General features: G+C 39.7%; 1 protein-coding gene across 3 annotated transcripts in view; it reads right to left on the bottom strand.

Annotated features, from left to right (window-relative positions):
• The window catches only part of NXPH1 (neurexophilin 1), a 558790-nt gene that overhangs the window by 134348 nt on the left and 399321 nt on the right, over positions 1–25121 (bottom strand). The window contains exon 2 of one of the 3 annotated variants that reach the window (XR_004538121.1): positions 6394–6473. The exons of the other annotated variants lie outside the window; for them this stretch is intronic. The gene's annotated coding sequence lies outside the window, so the exon portion shown is untranslated. The remainder of the gene's footprint in view (positions 1–6393; positions 6474–25121) is intronic. 3 annotated transcript variants of the gene reach the window in all.

Consider the following 25121-nt stretch of genomic DNA (forward strand, 5'->3'; position numbering starts at 1 on the left):
TCATTCAAAAGTGAAGATACTAAAGTTTAAAAAAACCCTAACTTTGTTAAGATGGAGGATTATGTCAAGGAACTATTGTCTTGATAGGAACATCTGGAAGAAGTAGGAAAACAGTGGGCAAAACAGAAAAGAGCTATAGTAAGGGCAAAAAAACATTTTGTAAAAAAATTAAAAGAGGAAAAGAAGGCTGCTATGGTTCTCAAAAATAGTAGCTGGAGTATTGCGTTCAATTCTGGTATCCTTATCTCAAGAAAGGTATAGTGGCGCTAGAAAAGGTTCATAGAAGAGTGACCAAGATGATAAAGGGGATGGAATTCCTCCCGTATGAGGAAAGACTAAAATGTTTAGGGCTCTTCAGCTTGGAAAAGAGACGGCTGAGGGGAGATATGATTGAAGTCTACTAAATCCTGAGTGGAGTAGAACAGATACAAGTGTTATCAATTATTCACTCCGTCAAAAGTTACAAAGTCTAGGGTACACTCAATGAAGTTACAGGGAAATACTTTTAAAACCAATAGGAGGAAATATTTTTTTCACTCAGAAAATAGTTAAGCTCTGGAACGCATTGCCAGAGGTTGTGGTTAAGATCGGATAGCATAACTGGTTTTAAGAAGGGTTTGGACAATTTCCTGGAGAAAAAGTCTGTTATTGAGAAAGACATAGGGGAAGCCACTGTTTGCCCTGGATCGGTAGAATAGAATGTTGCTACTCCTTAGTTTTTGGCCACGTACTAGTGACCTAGATTGGCCATCGTGAGAACAGGCTACTGAGCTTGATGGACCATTGGTCTGACCCAGTAAAGCTATTCTTTTGTTCTTAAGAGATTAGCTTTCAGAAACTACAAAAAAGAAGACAGACAAAAATATCTGGAAAAGTTAAGAGAGGCTGGTCGAGTAGCCAGGAAAGTAAAGACACAAATGGAAGGAAAAAAATAGACACAGCAAAACTCAGGACAAGATATTTTTTAGATATATTAGTGATAGGAGGAAGTGCAAAAGTGGCATTGTGAGACTCAAAGGCATTGGAATCAGAGGAATATATAAAAACTGATAAACATAAGGCTGAATCCCCCAGATTCTGTAACTGGTGCTGATATCAGCAGCTGCCTTAAAAACAGCTGCCAATTGCATATCAGTCACACATATGCGTGGGTTTCAGAATTGCGCTTATGGGAATGCTAAGTGCTGGAAATGTAAGCCAGGGTTTCCTGGGTCTACATTTCCAGCACCTATCTTTGTGTGAATCGCACCACCTAATGCCACTTCTGGCATTGGCCGTGCCTACTTTGGTGCATGGCAGCTTAAAGTGCCTACGTAGGTGTGATTCCGGTGCCCTTTATTTAGGCACCAGTAGGCACTTCAATCTCGTCATTTTTGTCTGTTTCTAACGGTGTTCTTCATTTAACTTAGTTTAGGTTCCAGTTTTAGAATTTCCCCAAAATTTCTTAACAGATATTTCGCTTCTGTGTTCACAGATGAAGCACTGGGAGTGGGACAGCCAAAAAGAGGTGTGGAGGTATGGTAGACCCTGATCGATTTTCAGAGAATTGTGTTCATAAGGAGAATGCTAAACTAAAGGTGGAAAAAGCAATGGGGCCGAATGGTGTACATCCGAGGGTACTGAGGGAACTTAGGGAAGTTTGAGTGGCTCCAATGGCTGACCTTTTCAATGTTTCTGTAGAGTTAGGAGTGGTACCGGAGGATTGGAGAAGGGCGGATGTGGTCCCTCTCCACAAAAGTAGAAATAAGGAAAAAGTAGGGAACTAAAGGCCGGTAAGTCTGACTTTAGTGGTAAAAAAAAAAAAATTATGAAAACTTTTAAAACAGTGAATAGTGACATTTCTTGAATCCAGTGGATTACAGGACCTGAGACAAAATGGATTCCAAAGAGGCAGGTCTTGTCAGACAAAACTGATTAATTTCTTTGACTGGGTGACCAGAGAACTGGATAGAGGGAGAGCACTAGATGCAGTGTATTTAGATTTTAGCAAAGCCTTTGGCAGTGTTCCACACAGGTGTCTAATAAATAAACAAAGTGCCCACAGAATGGGCCGCAAAGTGACAGACTGGGTCAGGAACTGGTTGAGTGGAAGGTGGTAGCGGGTAGTGGTCAATGGAGATCTCTCTGAGGAAAGGGATGTTACCAGTGGTGTGCCTCAAGGTTCAATTCTGTCTGTTAATATATCTTTTAGTTGTATACTTAGAATGTGCACTCTAGTCTTCAAGGGCTATCAGGCAGCCAGTTTACTACATACCCTCATGAATATGTAGAGTAGCTCCTAGTACACTAGAGGTAGTGCATGAAAATATTTCTCACATCACATCATTCTCAAGTTTGAATGAATGTCAGTTTCATCTTGTTGCATCTTGCTATTTTTAAAATTTAACACACACCCACACACCCTTTTTTTACGAAGCTGCATTAGGCTATCTATTGCTGGCTGCAGCAGCAACAGCTCCAACGTTCATAGAATTGCTATGAGCGTCGGAGCTAATACCACCATGGCCGGTAATAAAAAAAAAGCCTAACACAGCTTTGTAAAAGGGGGGAGGGTGTTAATGTAATTAAAGTCAGGATGACATTTTATACTGTTTAAGGCTATAATTTTGAAATTCTCCAGTTACTAATTCCTGGAGTTCAATGTTTGTTTTATAAGAGAATAAGCATAAACAGAAAGCTGCCTCCATATGTCTATGACACATTCCTTCATTATTTGGCAGTCATTTCATGGGCAGTCTGCTGTTTTTCAGGAAATCAATAAATAGAATATTTTAGCATAATACAGGGTATGTTATATAAAGAGAGGATAATTTTATACCCAGTTACTTAACTTGCCAAGCAGGAATATAGTTACAACAATTTAATTTAAAAAACAAAACACAGATGCATATCTTCCAATTCTAAATTTCCACTCCCTCACCTACCCTCCAAACACACACATATTTATATGTTCTACCAGGCACACACAAAATTGCTGGTTTACTGCATGTGCATTTGTGTATATTTAGAAAATACCCACATTCAAAAGTGCAAACCCCTCACAAACTCCACCCCAAGAATATTTCCCATCAGGTAAGACAAGCCTATTCATACATAGGATGCTTGTACATAACTTTAAGAGCCCATATGCCAGGCAGTTTTATAAAAGGGAATTGTTTAGGTTTAAATACAGTCTTTTGTGCATAAACACTCTATAATATTATTATTTATTCTGTTTTCTATACCACCTGTACCAGCAGAGAATCTGAGTGGTTTACTGAGCTAAAATTAAAAACTATATACAAATAGAACTCCAAAATTGACAGGAAAGGTCACAAGCATTTTATCGATCACACAGAGAATAAGTACAATGGTACCTCAGAATACGAACGCCCCAGAACCCGAACAACTTGGAATCCAAACTATTTTTTAAAAATTAAATTTTGTCCTGGAATCCGAACGCTGCTTCGGAATCCAAACGTATGAGAACTGCAAGCGTTGCTCAGCCCAAAGCTTCCCGTCTGACGCAGCTTCCTGTTTCCAGCTGGGTGGTTCGCATCAGAGGGAAGCTTTGGGCTGAGCACCGCTTGCAGTTGCCGTTGCCGATCTTACTGTCTATGCCAGGGGGGCCCGATCCGGTGTGTTTACTGTTGAAAATCTGAGTTTGTGGCACCAAGGAACGGATTAATCCAGTTTCTATTATTTTCAATGGGAAAAAATTGTCTTGGAACTCAACAGGGGTTCTGGAACGGATTAAGTTCAGATTCCAAGGTACCACTGTATATGACAGACCTGCCTAGTATTCTTCCACAGCACCAATCAGTAAGATTTAACCAGTTGGAAAATACGATAAAAAGTTAAAAAGAACTCAGAAGAATTTTAAATTGAATAAAAGATGACTCTAAACAAATATGATCTGGTAGAGAATACCAAAAGGAAAGAGCCCGAAAATAAAAAGCAATATTTCTGGTTGATTTTAAATGTGCTGAACTATGTATGGTCCGGTAATACCATTCTGTTAGAATCCAATGAGGACAGAGACCAGGTAGGAGTAATTGTAATTGACGAAAAGTAAGCTGGAGACCCTGAATAGATTTATTTGTCAAAATAAAATTTGCCTGCACCGTGTACAAGTCTGCAGTTTTGGTTTGTTTGCTCTGACCCTGAATAGAAAGCATGAAATGCCAAGTAAAGGAATTTTAAACTTAATCCTGTATGTTACTGGTAGCCAGTGAAGTAAAGGAGATATGTAGTTGTAATAATTTGACTTAAAAAGTAAATAAGATACCCGCAATGGTATTTCTCTAATGTATGTACAGTATTATATTAACATACAGGTCAACATTTAAAGTGATTAAAGTAGCCAGGAGAGGATCCTTGCTTCTTAAATTGTTTGTGCGAGGTTATCCATTGATTAACTGATTTCTACTGCCTGCTCAAGAAATCAAACTGCATCAAGCAAAAAGTAAAGAAACAAATACAAAAAAAAAAAAGGCAGGGCTGTAGAGCTGGGGATTCACTGAATCCCTTGAAAGCCCTGAGTGCATGCTACGTTTAACTTACTTAGGGCTCCTTTTACTAAGGTGCGCTAGCGTTTCTAGCACATGCAGAAGATTAGCACATGCTAACCCCACGCTACGCGGCTAGAACCAATGACAGCTCAATGCTGGCGTTAGCATCTAGCGTGCACGGCATTGTAGCACGCGCTATTCCACGCGTTCAAGCCCTAACACAGCTTAGTAAAAGGAGCCCTAAGTTATGCACTCCAATCACCACATAATACACAGTCCTATCTTTATGGAGTGTTGCTTAAGTGGTTAAGTACTGAATATCACATTTAGGGGCTCATTTTCAAAAGAAAAACATCCCCCAAATGACATGTAGTGGCATTTGGATGTTTTTCTTGCTAAACCATCCAGATTACTAATACAAAACCCGTATTTTAGACATTTTTCTAGGCTGTTCATCTCCTGTTCATTTAAATTCCAAGAGAGTATGTTGAAGGCATGTTTTGGGTGAGCATAGAGCAAGCTTAGGATTTGGACATTTGGCAGTGATAGTCAAACATTTAACAAAAAGTCCAGGTTACCATTTAGATGCTTGGGGCTAGAGTTGTTTTAAAAATGAAAAGGTTCCTTATTGCTGAAAAATGCTTCGTTATTGGCTCGAAAATGTATACTTTTGCTTTGACGGCAAGCAGAGGTACCTGCCCTTACCATGTGGAAAAATGAATTGTTTACCTTGTTAAAGTATGAATATTTGGATGTTAAGAATTGTGGCCCTGGCTGTTGGAGGAAATTCCGGGCTATTTGGACTCCAGTCTGGGATAGTTTGTCCCATGGCGCCCAAAGTGCCCTCTTGAATTTTTGACACTGGGTGCTTGGGGGGGGTGGGGGGTGGGGAATGGGGGTGGGGTTATTGCTTGGTTTCTTGGTTGGATTCATTCGTCTCCGTGCAGATACCACGTGGTAGACTCTTTCATCGTGTGTTTTGTTTTTTGGTTTATGGTTTTATTTGTTCCCAGAGTATTGTACCTTTTATCTTGTATACCTATTTCAAAATAAAAATGTATTAAAAAAAAAAAAAATGAAAAGGTGCCCAAACTGATCAGATGACCACAGGAAGGATTAAGGCATGAACCCCTCCTACTCCCCCCAGTAGTCACCGACCCCCATCACACCACCCAAAGTTGTAAAAGAAACAATACATCTCAGCCTGTATAAGAGATTCAGATGGGCTCACAGATGCATCTGAGCAGAGCAGAGGGGAGCTCTAGGGGGTACTACAGTAACGTCACATACAAAGTTCCAGGTTCATATCTCACAATAACCTGATTATACTGTATGGTGAACCCTATCCAGTGTGTGGTGCAGTGGTTATAGCTACTGCCTTAGCAGTCGAGGTTGTGGGTTTAAATCCCTCTCTGCTCCTTGTGACCATGGGCAAGTCACTTAATCCCCTCATTGCCACAGGTACACTAGATAGAGTTTGAGCCTACCGGGACAGATAGGGAAATATGATAAAGTATCTGAATGTAAACCACTTAGGATATAAGTGGTATATAAATAAATAAAGATGATACCTGCAGGCATGCATGACACTTTGACAAGCTATTTATAGGACTACATTGGTTACCCGTACAATATCATTTTCTCTTTAAAATTCTGTGTTTAGTACATATATCATTCTACACTGGTCTGCCTTCATCTTTCTACATTAGTTATCCTGTAGTCCATCATGTCAATTATGCTCCATTGACACAAAAAGTCTGTTGCTTCCAGGTCCACATCAGGCTCACTATGAAGCCACCCAAAAACCAGCCTTCTTTTCCCTTGCTCCCAAATCCTGGAATGATCTTCCTCAATTTATCCAGCTGAAACCCAGTTATTGAAAATTCAAAATTATGCTGAATACCTCCTCTTCGAACAAGCCTTCAATCTTAAATCCTCTTGATGTTCCCTTATGCCTGTTCAAACTGGTGTCTGGTTTGCTGCCTGGGAAACAAAGATTTTTTTTTTATTTGAAAATGGTAATTTTCTCTACTGGATTTTTCAACATTTTTCATAAAACATCCAAACTCGGACTTAGACATCATATTAAAGATGCCCCTCTTAATCACATAAACCAGGATATCCAATGTCAGTGCCCAGATATTGCCTAGCAGTGACTATCCAGGAAGCTCAACACTGGGACAGCCATAAAAATGTTTACCATCACTGGCTGAATATTCACCCCATGGAATGTAGCAAAATATATATTAGATATATTTATTCTTTACTGTTTATTTTGGCATATATACATCATTATCATAATTTTTATGGAAAATTTTAAATGTTCATCCTCCTTCCACTCATCCCCATCTATCTTTGAATTATTCTAAACCCTTAATCCACACATTCAAACCTAATCTGTATGTGCCTGGAACATCTTTAGTGTCAAGTCTTTACTCGGATTAACTTCTTCCCTTTCTGTTTATAATCTTTTCTTCCTTTCAAGATAGCATAGTGTTAAGCTAGTTCATAAAATGGACATACTTTTGTTTCTATGTTTCTATATTCAAAAGGGCCTGGATAGGCACGTGGGATCTCTCGGAGAGAGAAAGAGATAATGGTTACTGAGGATGGGTAGACTACATGGGCCATTTGGCCTTTATCTGCTGTCATGTTTCTATATTTTATATGTATTAATTTTAATGTACATAAAATTGTATTTATATTCGCAAAAAAACATTTTTTGCAAATAAATGCAACCTCATATGTTCATAAATGTGTTTACATGCATACCCCCATTTCAAATATTTTGGTGTACATAAACAAATTTGCACACATGGAAAAGTGGAAAAAAGACTGTTCACAGTATCCCGGTATATCAGTCATCATGATTAAAAAAAAAGTGAAGAAAAGGAAGCTATTAGAGCTAAAAGATCATCCTTCAGAAAATGTAAGAAGGATCCAACTGAAGATAATAGAAAACAACACAAAGAATGGTAAGTCAAATGTAAAGTGCTGACAAGGAAGGCAAGGAGAGCTGTGAATAGAAGATTGTTCAGGAGGCAAAAACACATAAGAACTTTTTTATGTACATCAGAAGCAAGAAGCTGATAAAAAAAAAATCACTTGGACCACTAGATGACCAAGGCCATAACAGAGAGACTAAGGGGTCCTTTTTATCAAGGCCTGCCGCACTAGTCGATAATGCCTCCATTGACGAGGCGTTAGTTTTTTGGCTTGCTGCGGGGGTTAGTGCGTGATGAAATGTCCTACGCGCTAACCCCCGTAGGGTGCCTTGATAAAAGGAGCCCTAAATAAATTGTTTTTGTCTTAACTGAAGAAGATGTGGGGAAATTCCTGTGCCATAAATGGTATTTAATGGTTGTGAGTCAGAGGAACTGAAACAAATCTCTGTAAACCTGGAAAGATGTAATGAGGCAATTTGACAAACTAAAGAGTAGCAAATTGCCTGGACTGGATGGTATACATCCCAGAGTACTGACAGAACTAAAACATGAACTTACATAGCTATCATTAGCAATATGCAATTTATTTTTTAAATCAAGCATATAACAGAAGATTGGAGGGTGGCCAATGTAATGTCAATTTTTAAAATGGGTTCCAGAGGTAACCCAGAAAATTATAACTGACACTGGTTCCAGATGAAATGGTAAAAAGACTATTGTAAAGAACAAAATTACTAAACATAAACATAGGGCTCCTTTTACTAAGGTGCACTAGCGTTTTTAGCGCACGCAGGAAATTACCGCGCCCTACACTTCTAGAACTAACGCCTGCTCAATGCTGGCATTAAGGTCTAGTGCGTACAGCAATGTAGCACGCGCTATTCCATGCGTTAAAGCTCTAGCGCACCTTAGTAAAAGGAGCCCATAGTCATGGATTAATGAGACAAAGCCAATATGGAATTATCCAAGAGGAATCATGCTCTATCAATCTGCTACATTTCTTTGAAAATATAAATAAACATGTGATAAAGGTGAACCAGTTGATATTACATATTTGGAGTTTCAGAACACATTTGACAAAGTACCTCATGAATAACTCCTCAAAAAATTAGAAAGTCATGAGATAGTGCATTATAGATAACCTTTCCTTTTCAATAGTCATATTTGGTGGCTTCACCACTGAAACATTTCTAGATAAAGATAAAGCAAGACTGCTTAAATGCCTATTACTGATTCCACTGAAAATGATTTCATCACATTGGAAAGATTTCTCTTCCTTAAATTACAATGAATGGTAGAATATTGTATGCCTTTATGCTAGATATGAAAAGGTAGCAGCAGAAAAAAATGGATATCCTTTCAGCCATTGACAAAGTCTGGGCTGTGGTACTAGAATACTAAGGTGCGCTATGGGGCTCATAATCAAAAGAGAAAAATGTCCAAAAAACGGCCTAAGTCGGCACTTGGATGATCATAAACGAAAGACATCCAAGTGCCAATAATCGAAACGGGTTTTGGACGTGTTTACAAATGACCTAGACCTTCATAGTGCCGCTGAACGACCATAGCTAAATGGGACGTCAGGAGGAGTGTCGAGGGTGGGATTTGGGCGGGACGTGGGCAGGCTTAGACTTAGTTGTACTGCATGTATAACCGAAAGTTATACAGCACAGGATCGACAGAACTTGGACGTTCTGACTTAGACCATTTAAAACATAGTCTAAGTCACAAAAACCCAACTAAAGTGACCAGATAAACACTGCAAACATATAATACAGACCCCCACACACTACCCCAGTGATCACCGTCCCCCCCACCCCATAAAACTATTAATCACAACTTGAAAATTGTGCCTCCAGAACATCATCACCTGGCAGCCTGGCATAGGAAAGCCTAGTCGTGCTGCACAGAGGAGTCTTAAGCCATCTTGGGGGTGGGTTAGGGACTCATGGAGAGGATGACCCATGTCCATAAGCCCCTGTAATCACTGCATTGATATTGAAATATGTACACTCCCCTATACACCCCCAAAACCCTTTTGTACTGGCATATAAGTGGCTCCTGCAGCCATAAGAGCTATTGGGATGGTAGATAAGTGGGTCTAGGGGATTCTGGAGGTGGTTTGGGGGGGCTCACCATGACCTATAATGGAGCTGTAGTAAGATGAAGACATGGCACCCTTTTTGTGAAGTTTATAGCAGTGCCCTGTAAAGTACCCCACTATTTAGGTATCTTGTCTGGGTGTTTAGTCCATCACTTTGCAGACCCCTCCCACGTCCAACAGGGCTTGTTCTAGGCATTTTTAACTTGGACGAAAATGTGGTATAAAGATGGACGATTTAGTGACTTGGATGATCAGATCGGCAAGACATATACTTAGACAATTTTCGAAATGGAAAAAAAATTGGACATATTTTTTTGAAAATGTATCCTAGGCTGTTTTTTACTTTGGACAACTTGCGACTTAGACGAAAACGGACTTAGACGTTTCTTTCGATTATGCCCCTCCATGTGTTTTAGCACATGCTAAATATACATGTGCGCTAACCACTAATGAGTCCATAGACTAACATGCATGTGTTGGCGTTTAGCATGGTGGCAAGTCAAATGTGCGCAAGACAAAAGCGTGCAGACAAATGTGCAAAGACAAGTGAGCGCAAGACAATTGCGTGCAAGGACATCTGCACGCAGGACAATTGAGCTCAACAACAAATGAGCGCAAAGACAAGTTTTAGCACACCTTTGTAAAAGGAGCCCCAAATCTTCTTGTAGCATACCATGTTTATACACAATTTTACTTTGCAAATTGATTGACTGTATACCCTTTTCCTGCAAGTTTGTACTCATCAAATTATTTTATGTTACTTCTTTCTATGTTGTTCTGTTATGGAAAACTTCAATAAAACTTGTTGAACTTACATATAAAAACGTCATGAGGTAGGCAGTGTCCTGTTGTGGATTAAGAATTGTTTAACAGCTAAACAAAGAATAGGGTTGAATGGTCAGCATTCTAAATGGAAAAAAGCAAATAATGGGATTCCCTAGGTGCTGTGCTGGGCCCACTCCTTTTTAATGTATTCATAGATGATCTAGAAATGGGAATAATGGAAACATAGAAACATTATGACAGATAAAGGCTGTGACCAGTCAGACACGATGCCTGCCAAGGTCCCTGTTAAGACAGAGGGGAAAGTAAAGCAGAAATCCAGGAAGGGAAGTTCCAAGGTCCCTCCTGATCTTGAGCATGGTAATTTCCCAGTTGACCCCCAGGGGGAGCCCAAAATCTCTGAAAAGTCACTAGGCAGTCAACATCCAGGTCGCCACCGGGGGAGCCCAAGAGCGGTGCTGTTGCCTGCTTATTCCGCTAGATCAGGGCGCCGCCCTGCTCTAGAAAAGCCAGCAGCTTGGGAGAAGCAGACAGGCAAGTTAGGGTGAAGGATCAGGTTCCTCTCCCAGGAGGACCCCCTGGTTCAGGCAGAGGTGATACCAGTACACCTAAGGAGGTAGTTGAAGCTGGAGACACCTTGGATCTGCAGGACATTGAGGAAGAAACTCCAATGGACTTTCAAGGGAGCTTGCCTGAGGAGTTCTTTGAGGATCCTGAACCTATGCAGGTTGGACTTACTGCAAGGTGCTAATGATCTATTTTTTCTGCACTGTGAGTTTTGTTGGAACTTTCTGGTTTGGGAACTCAGCATTTTTTTGTGTTTAAATTGTAGAAGCTAAGAGAGCTCATTTGGGTGAGGTTTGCTAACACCCTGGGAGGGTATTTTGAATAGCTGTTTGAAAAGCTAATTGTAAGGCAAACCTGGGACCCTCTTGTTTGACGCAGCAGGGCTTCTTACTCTGCTGGAGGCTTCTAATTGATATCTGCAAGCAGTGCACAGAGCAGTGCAGAGGACTTTATTAGTGGTTCCCTGTTTGGGAGCAGGTGAAGAGCACAATCTAGCCATTAGCTCTAAGGAGAGCCAATGCTCAAGAACATTGGGGTTTTTTTCTCTGGTGAAAAGAAGGAAAAACTTGAACTTTTATTTTTGCATTTTAGTAATTTGATTTTGGGTTTTTGCTTCTGTTGGACAAAACTGATTATCTATTTTTGGTTTGCCATTCTTGACCTTATTTTTGATGCAAGTAAAATACACCTTATTACATAACTTTGGAGTTGTGTGTTGCTGTGTTCCTCTTATCACTCCATTCCTGCAGGGTGACTCCAGTTCTGGTCACATGTCAGTGTAACTGTAATGTTCAACCACTAGTAGTACTGTGGAGTCCCGTTCCCAGACAGCAGAGTGGTGACAAGGCCAAATGGCCCATCCAGTCTGCCCATCCACAGTATCCTCTTATCTCCTCCTCTCCCTAACAGATCCCACATGCATGTCCCAATCTTTCTTGAATTCAGACACAATATTTGTCTCCAACACCTCTCTTATGATATCTGGATTAATCAGGATCTTAGGCCACTCCCAGGGCATCATCCCAGGATGCACTAGGAAGGAGGCCTAAGGCTCTGATTGGCCTAGGTGCCTAAAGCCCCTCTTTTGGGAGACACCTTAGGTGTCTGTGCTAATCAGGTCTTTAGTCTTTCCTCCCCAGTACATCCCAGGATGCACTGGGAAGTGGAAGGTCCACTGTTTTGGAAGAGGCAGACCTGTCAACAGGAGGGAGTGGGCATCCCTCTTGTTGGCCTTCTTCAAAGAGGGTTTTGGGGGGAGTTGGGGTGGGATGTTGGGGGTTCAGGGGATGTTGGGTGGCATGTTTGGGTGTCAGGAGGTGTCGGTGGATCGAGGGGGCCTAGCGGCAGGAGGGAGTGGGCATCCTTCCTGATAAAGACCTTCCTCTTCTGCAAGTCGGGCAATTAAAAACTGCTTCCTCAATATACTTCTCCTAGTACTCTTCGCTATGGCTAGTCTGGTCTCTAGAATAAGCTCTGTTATTGTCTATTGTAACCTATTTGTTGTCATGACTAGTCTGTTTTCAAACAATTGTGAATGTATACTTGTAACCTGTTTTGACCTTCTGGGAGAACGGAATAGAAATCAAAATAAATAAATAAATTTAATAATTAGATTTGGGCGTGTCAGGGGACTTAAGCAGGAGAGAGTTGGCATCCCTCCTGCCGATCACAGATGTGGGTGTCTGGGGGTCCTCTGCTGCAGCCGGCTCAGCTGATCACAGTAGGGGTATTTTCCCCTGATAAGCTGAGCTGGTAGGATTCCCCGAAGCCAAGGTTTTGGGGACTCCTGCCAGCTCAGTTAATAAGGGACTCCCTTATTGCATTCAGCTGATAGCAAGGGATCTCTCGGCAAAGATAGGCGGCTGAGACACCTATCTTTGTGATCAGGCAGGCACAATTCTCTAAACGGTGCTGGTTAGAGAATTGGGGGAGGCATATTTTCTTTAAGACAGATGTGATTCTGTATAAGACACCAGTGCACGATTCTCAGTCACTTAGGTGGCCGCTGAGACCGGCGGCCTATACAGTATCAGCCTCTCAGTGTGTAATTAAACTCTGGAATTCAATGGCAGCGAATGGGGTAAAAGCAACTAGCTGAGCAGGGTTTAAAAAACTTTGGACCATGTTCCTACAAGAAAAGTCCATAAGCCATTATTAAAATGAACTTGGAAAAATCCACTGCTTATCCTCAGGATAAGCAACATAAAATCTGTTTTTACTCTTTGAGGTTCTTGCCAGGTATTTGTGACCTGAATTGGCTTCTCTTGTACCTTTAGTCTAATGCAGTACAGTTCTTATGTTCTAACGTTTACAGTGTAAAAATGGAAGAAATCTGAAGTTAGTTGAATCAGACAGATTTTAGCCTAGTTCAAGTTCATCAAGAAAACTGGATTTTCCCCAGATCCATTCAGAATATGTCACTAATATGTCACTAATATGTCACTAATATGTCAGGTTTTGTCTGATTTATACCAGAATATGCTTGAAGTTCTTGTATATAAACTGCTTTCATTGTGGTCGTATAACTATAAAAAGGTAGTAGACAAATCCCAAATCCCTTTTCCTAAATGAAATTCCTGTATACATCATACAAAAAAGAAAACAAAGGAAAAAATTGTTCTGCAGCACACAAATCAGTATATAATACAAGAAAAGGAAATAAATTATGTGCTTAAGGATAATTTTTTCCTCTCTTTTCTGTTTTATATGATTGCTTTTGAGAAAGGTGATGGTATCCCTGTTCATATTATTGGATTAAACCTTTATAAAAGGCAATTTCATATGAGCACTCTCAGTATATATCCCAGGATGCATAGATTTAAAGATGACATGTTCTCAGCCAGGTTTGGACAGTCTAGGAAAACATATATACTGTTTATTCCCATTTTACACTGGGAATGTATGTATTTTTTTTTTTTTTTTTTTTTTTCAAACATTCCCCAACTAAATTTATATCCGATCTGAAACAGACGTGTTAGTTATGTACATGCTTGATTAGACCTGGTTTTTCTGCCAGAGATTTAGGGGACAATTATGCTTTCCTCTCTGGTGTCTAACGCCATCTCAGGAACTGGTGTAAATTTACAGGAAAAAATCACTTTAATTTCTAAAGAATGCACACATTTTGCAACTCCACCCACACTCCACCCAAACTGCCTACTTATGTCACATTACAGAGCACACAGTTTTGATACTATGGGCTCCTTTTACGAAGGCGCGTTAGGGCTTTAACGCACGGAATAGCGTGCGCTAAATTGCTGCCCATGCCAGCTGCTACCACCTCCTTTGGAGCAGGTGGTAGATTTTTTGGCTAGCGCGCGCTATAGCACGCGCTAATCCGGTACGTGCGTTAAAACGCTTAGCGCATATCTTCATAAAAGGACACTCCTGGAGTTACATAATAAGACCTACCAATCAGATTATACCACATTTATATATTCTCATGGGATCCCAGAAGAAGGTTACTCATTAAAGAAACACCATCCATTCTACTGTTACACCATTTACCAGCTGATTTGATATACTGAGCTTATAGGTCATTACAATCTATTATTATTGTTAACACCATTGTGGATTCATATATCCATAGATGACCATCTGATTTGTATACAGACTGGTATACATCTGGGACTATTTATTTATTTATTTAAAAAATTTCTTGTCTGCTTTAAATCAAAGCAGATTACAATAAAATGTACAAATTCAAATATAACATACAAAACACATTTACATAAAAAGCACCCAAGAATCAAATAAACGGCTTCAAAATTATCAATTTCCTTTTCTGCAGGATTTCATTAGCTTTCTAAAAAAGTAATCTAGTTAATAAAAGGCCTGAATAAAAAGGTGTGGCTTTAATATCTTTTTAAAATTCACCTTGTTGATTTTGCAAGTTGCAATTGTTTTATTGACTTTTAACTGTTTTTTTTAAATCATTTTATGTGAACAATAAACCTTAGAGTTTCCAAATCATCAGCTCTACTTTACCGGCTTTTGTTAGCTGGGTCTTGTTTGTGGTAAATCCTTTTCTAAATCATCCCAACCTGAACATCTCAATTCTGATAGTTACATTCTATGTAAAATGGGACTCCACCTGTGTTAACATAAGGCATATTAGGTGTAAAACTGCAGGGAAATACTTTTATAACCAATAGGAGGAATTTTTTTTTCACTCAGAGAATAGTTAAGCTCTGGAACGCATTGACAGAGTTTGTAGTAAAAGTGTAGTTGGTTTTAAGAAAGGTTTGGACAAATTCCTAGAGGAAAAGTCCATAGTCTGTTATTAAGACATGGGGGGAAGCCTCTGCCCACGCCAGAGCGCCATTTTCCTTGAGATTCAACTAGCTTCAACTCAGTTCTCTGATTTTGCGAGGTCTATGCTTCTGAAATGAAGCCCCGTAGAGCTTCAAACATCATCAGTATGGACATTATACCTACAATAACAATGGACGATTAGCGACTTATTGGGAGATAAGTACATTGTTTTCTTCATTTCGCTTTCAAAAGCTTGATTTTTTACATGCTTTTTCAGCCATTGAAGGACATATCCATTTCTTTGAGAGTTGAACCTCACCATAGCAATCTTTATTGCACATAGTATATTGGAGATATCACAATTGATATTAAATTAAATTTTGTGTTATTTTGCATGGTTTAGTTGCACAATCACTCACGGGTCCAGGGATGTTATACTCTTGAGTAACCCCGTTGGGTTTGTGACCAGCCAGGTATTCTCCCTGCCAAGGTCCCAGTTAAGGCAGGGGAGAAAGTGAAAAGGAAAACCAGGAAGGGAAATTCCAAGGTCCCTCCGGTTCCTGAGCCTGAGCATATCTCCTTTGACCACCAGAGGGAGCTCGAATTAACTGAAGAAGAGTTAGGTGATATTGTCCCAACCAGCCACCGGGGGAGCCCAAGAGGCCCCTGGAACATTGTCGACTCAGACAGAGTAGGGCGTCGCCCTAAAGTATTTGAACCTGTAGTTGAGAACAGACAAGAGGGCCAGCTAGGGAGGAGGTTTAAGCCTTTTCTCCCTAGGGAGTCCCCTGGGCCAAGCAGGAGCAACAAACCCATTCCAATGGAGCTGTTAGAGGCTGGACAAGCTGAGGAGCTGCTATTTCCAGGAGAACAGCCCATAGAGTATGAGGAGAGTCTGGCAGAGTATGCTCCTGATGTTTCTGAAGCCATGCAGGTGGGCTGGGCTTTCACCTATGAACAGTGAGTTGTGATTTTTGCTCTGGACTGTTTGGGGACTATTTTTGTTATGCAAGCTAGGAGTGTGATTTGTTGGGAGAGGTTTTGCTAACACCCTGGGAGGGAATTTTTGAAAGCCAGTCTAGAGGCTTTATTTTGCAAAACCTGACACTCTCCTGTCCTGGCAGTGAATTGAACTGGCCAGAGGCTTTAATGAACTTTGAGCACTAGTGCTACTGGATAAGTGCCATGAACTGTTTTTTTTGTGTTGTTGAAACTGCCTGCCTGGGAGCAGTCAGAACTGGCTCTGAGGAGAGCTGAACTCTCAGACACAGCTGAGACTAAATCATTGCTGAGAGCAAGCCAAGAACTTTATTGTATGCTGTTTGTTTGCTTGCTTATTTTGATATTTTTGTTTGCTGCTGTTTGGGAACATTCTGACAAGTTTGGCAGCTGTATCATGAACTACTTACCTTCAGGAAGGAATGAGTAAAATTGATTTATTTCCTATGAACTTCAATTGTTGTGTTTTGTTTTGGGATTTTTTTGGTTCCTGTTGAAAACAGTTCAGTCCTGCAGGGTGACTCCATTTCGGGTCACACGCTGGTGTGCTATTTTGTAGTGACCACTGAGAGTGCTATTGAGCCCTGTCCTGGGCTACAGTAGGCTACAGGTTATACTTCTGCTCAATATTAGAGGTTTGTCCTGACTGAGTTGTGTCAACTGAGGACCCATCACAATATTTGAATTACCTTTAATTAAGTACACTATTAAGGTTTCAGTTGTGCTCTCCCAATATACTTGTTGGTTATAGGTGGAATTTCAGCAGTATATATAGCTTTTTCCTTATTAGTGGGTTAGTTGTTTTTTTAATGCCCTGGATTGGTAGCATGGAATGTTGCTACTCTTTGGATTTTGGCCAGGTACTAGTAACCTGGATTGGCCACCGTGGGAATGGGCTACTGGGCTTGATGGACCATTGGTCTGACCCAGTAAGGCTATTCTTATGTTCTTAAACCTCCACGTTAATTGTTGAGGGCATTCCTAGCACTTTGATTGAGGCAGCCATGCAGTTAACAGAGAGCAATGACCATTCCTGTGTGTTAACAGGACAGCTGATAAAATTTCAGCAGAAAATGTGCACAGCTATTATTGAGTTTTGTTTTTAATTCCAGTGCACTTTGATCTTCTAAGACCCATTGCAGTCTTTTCTCATGCTTTTGAGTGTCCTTGTAGAGTTTGTGTTTTCAATGACTGTGACCTAGATTGGATTTTCCAGGGTATTAATGTTAAGGTCAGGATTTTAAGATCTTGCTTGCAGGCACCTTTAAAGTGGAGCAGAAGGGAGGCTTAGTAGTTAAAGTGCTGTCTCCACACCCTGAGGTTGAGATCAATCCCAGCCTTCTCCTTTGACTCTGGGCAAGTCACTTAATCCCTCCATTGCCCTAGGCATTACAGTTAGATTGTGAGTCTGCCAGGACAGATAGGGAAAATACTTTAAGAGTACCTGATTATTATTCAGCATATTGGATCAATTTCTTCATGAAAAAGACAGTTAATAAATCCCAATAAATACATTGTAGGTGCAGATGGCCAATTGACTTTTTCCCAGAGGCTAGCTCTTCATATACTTGTAGAATGTTTTTTGAAAATTAAGTTGCCATCCCTTACCAAGTCATCATGAAGATCTCCTTATCTCATGAAAGATATAGTGGTGCTAGAAAAGGTGCAAAGAAGAGCCACCAAGATGATAAAGGGGTTGTAACTCCTCTCGTATGAAGAAAGACTAAAAAGGTTAGGACTCTTCTGCTTGGAAAAGAGACGGTTGAAGGGAGATATGATTGAAGTCTACAAAATCCTGAATGGAGTAGAATGGTACACGTCGACTGATTTTTCACTCCATCAAAAATTACAAAGACTAGGGGACACTCAATGAAGTTACAGGGAAATACTTTTAAAACCAATAGGAGGAAATATTTTTTTCACTCAGAGAATAGTTAAGCTCTGGAACACATTGCCAGAGGTTGTGGAAAGAGTGGATAGCGTAGCTGGTATCAAAAAAGATTTGGGCAATTTCCTGGAGGAAAAGTCCATAGTCTGTTATTGAGAGAGACATGGGGGAAGCCACTGCTTGCCTTGGATCGGTAGCATGGAATGTTGCTACTCCTTGGGTTCTGACCAGGTACTAGTGACCCATATTGGCCACCGTGAGAATGGGCTACTGGGCTTGATGGACCATTGGACTGACCCAGTAAGGCTATTCTTATATTCTTATCTCTGAGCAAGGTGAAAATAATGGAAATTTGTACCTGCTACAGAACGTTGAATTTTATTTGGGATTTTTTTTTCCTTCCAGAAGATGTTAAAGATTCATTTTAAGCAGTGAATTTAGAAACCATTTATTCTTGATGTGAGTACAGCACCCCTCTCTCACTATCACAGATGAAAGTACTGACTATACAAGCTTTATAAACACTAAATTTCATGTGATACATAAGTCTGCAGTTCTTTGACACTCATTTTGTAAGCTCGGACAGAGAGATGACAGCTTTTCCAATTTGCAGATTTAACTCAGCATGAAGTGAAAGATGGTCTGTGATGGTGAATCCCAAGTATGTGAACTTACTCGTGACCTTTATCATGCAATTGTTGATAATGATGGAGTGGGGGCATGTTCACAACTTGTTCAATTGCATTTGTCTTCTTCCAGCTAATGGTGAGGCCATAAGAAATGATCCATGAGTCATTAGATGGGTTCATTAGCATAAATAATCACAGTAGTGTCATCAGCCAATATTGGTTCTCTAATGAGAATTTTATGCATCTTGGTTTTTGTTCTGAGTTGATAGAGGTTGAAAGTTTCCAAGCAGATCCTCTGTGCATGTATATTCCCTTAAATGCTGGTCTTATGGAATGCTTTAACAACAGCACAAAGAATATCGCAAATATTGTATAGACAAGGTCGCAGCCCTGCTTAATGTTAAAAGCCTCCAAAATAGAGCCATCATAATGATTGCTGCCTTTCATGTTATATGAGATCTAAATTAAGCTGAGAAGTCTGGGAGGACAGCTGAACTTTTCCAAAATCAGAAACAGAGCATTTCTCACAAGCTTGAAAGCTTTGTGTGGTGGTTTCTCTGCTCCGTATACTTATCCAGTAGAGAAGACAATGGAAATGGCTACTGACTATTTGTTTATTTACAAAAGTATAGTCTCTTTGTGAAAACTTGAGATACAGTGACCCCTGATGCAAGCGTTTGTGTTCGCTGAAACATAGTACTTATAACTGTACGTCCTTATAACTGTACGTCCTGGATTAAAATAAAGAAGGCTTGATTTTATCCTCCTGGCTCTGGTGGATTGTTCTTTGTCCATTCCCACTGCTGCATTGTGCCCGTGGGTTCTTGTCTTGTTGGACTCCTTGGTGGTATTCCATATTCTTATCCTTCAGATGTGGCAAGATCATGTCAATGGTAAAACTGCTGAGCTCAGAAGCCTCCTCATCAGGGCAGTCAATTCAACACACGTGCAAAGTCCTTGCTATATCGTCCTTTGAAGGGAAATAGCACAGTAGATATTGCGGTCTTCTGTCTCACTTTTGTTCTTATATAGAATCAGTAGCGTAGTAAGAGGGACCAGGGGGGCCATCATGGTGGAGGCGCCGGCACCCTTGCTCCTCTCCGCCACTTCCCCCTCCCCCCACTTCTTATCACTCCTACCCCTACCTTGCGCATGCATTCACTTCCCCCCATTCCTCTAGCTCTTCACTGGCATGAGCAGCAACTCCAACCTGTTGCTCACTCCATCTTCGGATCTCCCTCTGATATCCCACACCTAGGAAGAGACATCAGAGGGAGAGCCGACACCTACATGGGCAGCAAGTTGGTGATGCTGCTTGCACCAGGAAAATTAAAGAGGTACATGGAAGGGAAGGGGCACACGTGCGTAGCAGTAGGGGCCAGGAAGGAGGAAAGGGCAGAGTAGAAGGTGGGGGAAGGGCGCCACTACCCAGGCACTTCTCACCCTCACTGCACCACTGTACACAGTGATGATGTCTTGAGGAAAAATAGAGCTGTAAAGATGTCCACGCAGCCCAGATTTTGCACATTTGGGATTCAGTTTTGTAAATGGCACCCAACTTTGAGCACCCAAAAAAGTGTGTGCTAGGTGCTACTTTTTAAACGGTGCTCAAAGTTGAGTGCCATTAATACTTTTATCCGTTCTGTATTTTTCCGACGGAACAAAAAGTGGAAAATCATTGTACTAAGTGTATAGCTCTCAATGGAGACTGCCCCAGCTTTGTTGGTTGGCCTGAGAATGTTCCAGTGACCCCTTATACTCTGAAATCTTCAGCTCAGTGTGAAGAGGCTGTAAAAATAATAGAATGTTTAAAAATTATTTGGAAAGGACTGGAGAATTTTAAAATGCCTTTATATCAATCTACATTGCTAAGCAGAAAGTCCCAGATTCTATAAATGGGGCCTAAAACATAGGTTCTGAGGAGCAAGGCACAAAGCGTGTGTCAATCATAGGTACCATTTACAGAATCACACCTAATGGTGCCTATGGTGTGCTTAGGCGCTGGTAGGCATCCTAACCTTAGGCACACCCTATTAATGCCAGGGTTTTCTTGGCCTAAATGAGTGCACTTATGTTAGGCACTTAGGACTCCTTTTACAAAGGTGCGCAAGCGTTTTTAACGCACGCACTGGATTAGCGCATGCTAGCAGAAAATCTACCGCCTGCTCAAAAGGAGGCGGTAGCGGCTAGCGCACGTGGCAATTTAGCGCGCGCTATTCCGCGTGTTAAGGCCCTAGCGCGCCTTTGTAAAAGGAGCCCCTACTGGTGCCCAATTCCAAAACAGGCATCTACATACTAAACACACTAATGATCTGCCTCCTAATCACATCTACTTTCTAGTAGGCATATCCAATTAACTCCAATTTAAGACAATTATGATTTGCCAATTGCTCATTATAAGCGCTGATTAAGCTTTTTAAATAATTAAGTTAGGGCCTAGATTGGCTAGATGCATCTATGTAGGTGCCTAACTTTAGGCGCACTTTATAGAATTTAGGGGCCATGCAATGAAGCCACTATCAAACAGGAAAAAATATTTATTCACTCAATGGGTAATATGATAAATAAGTACAGATAACTAGTATTATCAGAGGTGTGTAAATCTAGGATGAACATAATACACTTCCCCCTCCCCATTCGCGGTTCTGCACTCGCAATTTCACATAATCGCTATTTTTTTCTGGGGAGGGGGAAAATAAAAAAAACATATTTTTTACCTCCCTGCCGCCTTCCCGGCCTTACCTGGTGGTCTAGAGGGCTTTCGGGGCAGGAGCGATCTTCCTACGCTCCTGCCCCGTACAGATCGCCATGAGGAAATGGCTGCTGTGAGTTCCCGTATCTCGAGACTTTTTCAATAAATAAATAAATAGAATCTTTCAATAAACAATAATTAAACTCTGTAATTCTGGACTCTAGAATCTAGACCAAACAGCATTCGCTAAAACTGAAAGCAAATGGGGGGGAAAAAAAAAAAGAATTGACAGGGTTTCTTTGTGCTTTGTTTTGAAATAAAAAGAAAAGTGCCCAAACACCCGCCTCCTTCTTGCATGTCCTTAGCAAGAATGGAAAGATAATACATTGATAGAAATTAATTTACCAGTTAATATTCAGTCAGCAGCAATCAGTGGCTTTTTAAATGCTGACCGTTGCCAGCTAGATTTCACTCAGATATTCAGTGCCAGGGTATATCTATGGACCAGCACAGAATAACCGGGTCATTGGCAGCACCTTAAAGTTATATGGGTACAGACGATAGTCTTTGCCACTCTCACATAGCTAACTGAGAAAAGTTAGGACTGCTATGTACATAAGCGGTCCTATTTACCTGGTAAGCTATATGTGCACTAGCTGGAATCTAAATAATTTCTGGTGCCACCCCAGATCTGCTCCTGAACTCTCCCAGCACTACCCAGATTACCGCCAGAACATTGAGAACTGATATTCAGTGGAACTGCCTGGTTAAGTGCTACTGAATTTTTGCAGATGGACAGCTCACTGCAATTTCACCATGCAAGAACCTCTCATTTCTATTTAAATTGCTTTGATTATTAGGCCCTAAATATATCATATGGAAATCAAATTGTTCCTGCTGCATTCTACGATTATAGTACAGTAGTGTTACATTTCACTTTATCCTCCATAATCTATTAAAACTGTTGCTGACACGCTAATAGTCATAAACATAACATAACATAACATAACATAAAATATTATTTATGAATCACAGATACCTCACAGTCCTATGTGATTTACAAAAAATAAAACCAGCACATTAACTGTTGAATTTACAATCAATTAAAACCATACAATAATCATTTTCAAAATTTACTAAACAAATAAGTTTTCATTAATCTTCTGAAATGTATGTAAGAGAATGATAGTGAAATTAATGGTTGAATTATAGACTCCCATTTGACTACTTGGTAGGAGAGTAGATTGGTTATGTATTTTTTTATACTTGTATTCCTTTACCGATGGAAAAGCAAAATAAGTAATATTTTGCAAAGATTGTTTAGGTAAAAAAAAGAAAGAAAGATGAGCATATAAATAAGAAGGAATTAAATGTGCTGGGAAGCTTAGCAAATCTATGGCATGCAAACTGGTTGAAATTTGGAATGGGCTACCTGATTCCACCAGACTGATAGGACAGTTTTTACAATTCTGGAAAGCTCTAAAAACCTGGTTGTTTACACTATACCTGGAAGGTCTACCTGCTAAAATGCTGTAGCAATAACTTATCCTAATATTTTAAGTTTTTAATTAATTTTTTAAACAATTTTATATTTTAATTTCCGTATCATCTTTGAACCGATAATTATCCTACTCTTAGGCCTCTCCTTCATAGGCTTGTTATTCTAATTTAATCAACTGTACACCGAGTTAAGCTCCTTTGGGAGATGACCTGGTATATAAACTGAAGATTAGATTAGATCAAATATGATTTTATAACAAACACATCCCAATTTGAATAAAACCTTGGCCTGTATCGGGGGCCAAAATAATTTCTGGCAAAAAACAAAACCAATAAAAACCCCAAATGATCAAATTTCTTCAGATTAAATATAAGATGCACTGCAGAATTTTGGATAAATTGTAACTTTTGGAGATTTTTATAGTAACCTGCTAAGTACATTATATTACAAAAATCTAGGATACTTAATAAAAGAGATTACACCAATATCTGAAATTGATAAGGTTCAAAATAAGAATGAATTAACCTTAACTTCCATAGCATTACAAATCCTTTTTGAGCTATCAAATCTACTTGTGATTTTATTGATAAATTCCAATCTAATTGGACCCCTAAAACTTTTATTGTCAGAATAATGAAATAATTAACCTCATTTAATTGGTGTAAGATTCACATTTTTGAGAATACATTGCATTATTTGGAAGAAGTGGTAAAAACAGCAGGTTCTAGCCTATCTTTTAATAGTCAACAATGGATTCTGGGCAAACTCCAAAGAAAACTGTTGTGTCTATAGTAGACTGAACAGGTATCCATAAGAACATAAGAATTGCCTTAATGGTACACAACAAAGGTCCATCAAGCCCTGTATCTTATTTTCAACAGTGGCCAACCCAGGACACAAGTACCTGGCAAGATCCCAAGGACTAAAACAGATTTTATGCTGCCTATCCTAGGATTAAGTAGTGGATTTCCCCAAACTATGCTAAGCTGTTTTCACTGCATTCTCCAGCAACGAATTCCAGAATTTAATTACACATTCAGTTAAGAAATACTTCTCCTGGTTGTTTAAACTAGTTATTCAGTTATTTACCGTAGTAGCTTCATTACATGCCTCTTGTTCTAGTATTTTTGGAAAGAGTAAACAAGTGATTCACATCTGCCTTTTTCACTCCACTCAGCATCATATAGGCCTCTATCATATCTCCCCTGATCTATCTCTTCTCCGAGCTGAAGAGCCCTAGCCGCTTTAGCCTTTCCTCATATGGAAGTTGTCCCATGCCTTTTATCATTTTTTTTTTTTATTATTTTTATTAAATTTAACATACTTTACAAGTATAAACTACTTGATACAGAAATACAGAGTTATGTTCCAAAAAGAAAAAGAGCATGTATCATTTTAACATTTAAAGTAAAAATTATTATGAAACTTAACTCTTCCTTAGACCTTAATTAAAAGAAGAGGGGAATAAAGAAATTACAGGGAGGAAATTTTTGAAAAAAAAGAGAAAAGGCTTAAACGCTACAACCCAGCATTATTCTTGAGCTACACTCCCTCCACTAGAAAAACCTTTGAGATCTAAAAAAGATCGTAGATGGTCTGGTGTGAAGAACATATATTTTAGACCTATATACTTAATAACACATTTGCATGAATATGCTAAAAGAAAGGTAGCACCTAGCTTCCTTGTCTCCTCTCTCATTGCCAAAAACATTTTCCGCCTATCTTGAGTTATTCTGGTTACATCGTGATATAACCAAAGTCGTTGACCACAAAAAGATATTTCAGGTTTTTTAAAGAATAACCTCATCACAGAATTAAGATCTTGTTCGAAGATAAAATTAACAATTAACGTTGCTCTTTCTTTAACATCCATGGATGACGCCTCCAATATTGCGGTAAGATTTTGTAAATCTTTATCAGAAACCAAATTCTCACCCCTCGGTATATCAGAAGATCTCTTTGAAACAGGTAAATATGCTTTATTTATGGGCGGAATTTGGTCTTGCGGAAAATTCAAGGATTCTAAGAAATTTTTTGAAAATCTCTATTGGTGACGTCACTGGAATCCTTGGACAATTTAGAACCCTCAAGTTCAATCTTCTATTAAAATTATCTATCATTTCTATTTTACGGGCTGTAAAGTTTTGTTCTTTAATAATAGTAGTAATTGAACTCTTCAAGGAAGCTGACTCAGTTTGTATTTTATCCATACATTCAAGCTTAACTGTAGCCAAACTATCTGTAAAAGTATCCATTTTCTTAACCAGTA

This window comes from Geotrypetes seraphini, chromosome 2 (assembly GCF_902459505.1).
Source record: "Geotrypetes seraphini chromosome 2, aGeoSer1.1, whole genome shotgun sequence".
NCBI classification, from domain to species: domain Eukaryota; kingdom Metazoa; phylum Chordata; class Amphibia; order Gymnophiona; family Dermophiidae; genus Geotrypetes; species Geotrypetes seraphini.